This window comes from Myotis brandtii, unplaced genomic scaffold, assembly GCF_000412655.1.
Source record: "Myotis brandtii unplaced genomic scaffold, ASM41265v1 scaffold180, whole genome shotgun sequence".
In the NCBI taxonomy this organism is placed as follows: Eukaryota; Metazoa; Chordata; class Mammalia; order Chiroptera; family Vespertilionidae; genus Myotis; species Myotis brandtii.
In genome coordinates this window covers 471,170-475,028 of record NW_005356675.1, presented here as the reverse complement: position 1 = coordinate 475,028, position 3,859 = coordinate 471,170, and positions in this window count along the sequence as shown.

Here is a 3,859-nt window from a genome sequence, read left to right as displayed (position 1 = left end):
GCAGGAGGCAGCCGATCAATGATTCTTTCTCGTCATTGATGTTTCTATCTCTCTCTTCCCTCGCCCTTCCTCTCTGAAATCAATAAAAATATATTAAAAAAACAAACAAAAAACACTCTTTATTTAAAGATGTTCATGAAATGATCACCCAGATCCACACTGCACCCCAGTTTACAAAGCACTTCACACATACAGGGAGGCTCACAGAAGTTGTCTAACTTGTCACAGACACATGTGGGAAGAATGAAGCCAGGCTTTTAACCCAGGTCCCCACTCATGGCCCTCAGGGCTTAGCATCCAGGACACCACCTGACACAGAATTGTCCCTCCCCCCACCCAGCCAGCCAGGGGTCCTCACTGGGAACAGTCAACAGACAGGCTTGGGAGTGTCCTCAGCCACCTCCCTGGCCTTAGCCTGGACCAAGGACTTTGGCAAAGCAATGGCCACACCCAGGACGACCTGGGCCGTTGGTAGGAGCGTCGGATGGGGGAGCCTGCCCCTTCCTGCAGTCTGCAGAGAAAGCTATACACCATGGTCAGCTGGCCCGGCTCAGGCCCACAGTGAACTTGCTCCTTGGCCAGGATCCTGACTGCCTCCAGTGGACAGAGCATCCGGGAGTAAGAGAGGCTAAAAAGCACAGTGAGCTTGCTTCTAGCATTAAACAGTCCTGCTAACAGCCCGCCCCTGTGCTGGGATGTCACACACGCTTCATCCTTAGGCCTGCCATGACCGGTGCTCCCTCTCCCCTCCTCCCAGACTATGAGGGGGCTCTTCGGGTATGGGGGCACCTTCTCACCACCCCATACATGATGATGGATGATTCTCCTAATAAAGTGAGGACTGATAGGTCGTCATTAACTCTCATCAATCTCAACTATTTCATATTGTTGTAGCAACTGGGAATGGAAGCTCTCTTTTAAAAGGGGCACGCCTTGCTCTGGCCAGTGTGGCTCAGTTGGTTGAGTGTCATCCTGTGCACCGAAAGGTTGCCGGTTTGAATCTTGGTCAGGGCACATGCCCAGGATGCGGGCTCGATCCCTAGTGGGGGGCGTACAGGAGGCAGCCGATTGATGTTTGGCTCTCACATCAATGTTTCTCTCTCTCTCTCTCTTCTCTCTCTCTCTCTCTCTCTCTCTCTCTCTCTCTCTCTCTCTCTCTCTCTCTTCCTCTCCCTTTCCCTTCCTCTCTCTCTAAAACTCAATAAAAAAATAAAAATAAATAAAAGTGGCATGTCTTTAGGAATGACTACTCAGCTCCCAGCAATTCACCACACTTCTTCTTCATCTAGATTTAAAAGAAACTCCCTTTGGACTTTTTAAGGAAGGTGAAGAGTGGGAGTTGTAATTGGACTGAATCCGAGCCAGTGGCAGAAAGCGGGGTGCAGGTGTCCCGGGCACTTTACCCAGAAATACAAACTGGTAGCATGCCTGGAACAGAAGGAGGCTTGGATGCCTACATGGATTGAGTAAGAGGTATGTCAGGAACAAGCCAAGACAGACAGGGTGGTTAGAGAAACAGAAAACAGAGGTGTCTCCTGGCAGCCAGCCACTCGCCCACGTCCCCGGAGGCTGGTGTGAGCAAGGGAGCTAAACAATGCAGGTGAGGTGTAGAGAGCAGGCCGAGCAAGCATTGCGTTTGCAGCCAGAAAAACCTGGGCGATTGCGTCCTGCTGTTAAAATTCTACAAAGAAACATTTTCAACGACATGGTGGATTGCAGCCCGAGAGGAAGGCCGGCTTTGAGGAGGGTTTTGAGGTGCGTGGAGATTTGTTCATTTGTCCGTCTGTTTGTAAGATGGATGGGAAAGACCCAGCAGAGCCTGCTTGGAGGTTGAGAAGTAGGAGTCCAAGGAGAGAGGAAACAGTGAGGCGGGGGTGGGAAGGGCCCGAGAGAGACCTGTGACTACGGGGCGGCAGGAGCAGGGTGGGGGGCGAGGATGGACTCCCAGGATTCTGAGCTAAATCGAGATGAGAAAGCCAAAGTGGGCAGAAGAGGACAGACGACAAGAGGTGCTGTCTGTAGCAGGGACCGTGGCCCGGAGCTGGGGGAGGATGATCAGCAGGCAGAACCGAAATGGAAGGACCCGTCACAGGGCTGCCTCAGACCCAGCCCGGGGAACAGTTTTCAGAACCTGAGCAGAACCCTTCCATGGAGTTCCAGCAAGTCCAATAAGGCTGCCACAGGGTAAAATCTGACCCACTTGGAGAACAACTTCTGATATATTTTACTCTGGAATTCAGTTCATCTCCTAAAGGGTCCAGGAATGAGTCCATAGCAACCTGGAGAACAAATGTACCCGTTTGCCAATCCAGCCCTCGGAACTGGGGGTCCTTAAAGCCTGGCCAGAGTGATCACAGAAACATCCCCCGTATATCGTCACCGAGGAAATGGCCACAAACGCCTTCGATGCAATTTCTCAGGCCAACCAGTCAGTTGCTCATGATCATGGTGCACTGCGAGTGCCAGCTGATGGTTTTCTGAAACTACTGAGAACAAAACCCATTCTGTATTTCTCAGTCAGATGGGAACACTCTGAAAAGTCCCCCAAATGAACTATCATCCAAAGAGAACAACCTATATGCGCTGTCAGAACAGCCCATCTAAATGATTTTGATCGGAATAGATAGTGACTTGGGAAAGTCGGCTTTATTCTCGAGGACTGTATTCACCAGCCAACGGGGCACCCCACTGAGAAGAGATAAATAAATGGAATAGAAAACGATGATTAAAAAACGAAAGCAACACCCACTCCTTTGGCTGGGGCCTCCGTCAGCCTGCCTGTGAGTGCAGCGCTCCGGGACAGACAGCAGGCTCCCCACAGTCCGCTCTCCGACACAGACCTTCGCCCGGCCAGCTGGAAAGTCCAGAAACCACCCATGTCCGCTGGTGTGACGGACAGCTGCCATTCACGGAAAGGAAGTGTGGGGGACACAGGGCCTTGTGATCTGAATTTCAGCGGTGCCCATAGCAAACAGGGAAAGCCAAAGGCCCTGATGATGAACTCCGAGGTTTAGAAAACCAGGCACTCTTGCTGAGCAGCTGGACTTGAAGAGGAGCTGACTCAGGGACAGACAAAGACATCGGGAGTGAGCCACCTTCTTCCCACGGTGTGCAAATCCGACAAGAGCATCCCTACAGCACTCTTTCTAAGAAAAGGAATTTTCCTAAAGGGGAAAAAAAACCAACTGCCACACACTTGAGCACAGAACTAAAAACACATGCCCACACCCCAGTGTGAGGGGTCCCCCCTGCAGTCTAGTCCCTGAAATACAGGTCAGAGAAAAGCCAGCAACCATTCGAGGCCAGATTACGAGCGTTCGGTTGTTCACCTTCTTCATGAACAGTTGTATGAACAAATCGATACCTTTGCAGAAGACGTTAGAGGAGAATATAAAAGCCTCACCTTTGAAAAATGAAGATTTTAGATGACCTTCAAGGGAAGTTTGAGGACGAGCGAAGAACAGCAGACTGAAGAGACATGTTTGGCCCGAGAGTGGAAATTCTGGAATAACTGGAGATCAAATAGCCACTCCTGACCACGTCATCTCCGAGTACCAGCAGAGAGGTCCATTAAACTCACCCTTCTACGCGACCTCACGGGGCAGCTGGGACCGCCTTCGGTTCATGGAGGGGGTGGCCCCAGCCCACCACAGCTTTCCAAGGGCTTCTCCTCACCAGGGGTCCGACTTGAGCTACTCAGATGGCCTTGGAGCCTGTCCTCGTATCCCCACTGCCACGGAGCATCCCTGCTAAATGTGGGATTAGACTTTATAGGGAACTCTAATATAAACACAGAGCAGGGCTCCTTAACCTCGCACTGCTCACTTCTCGGGCCAATAATTCTTTGCTGTGACGCCTG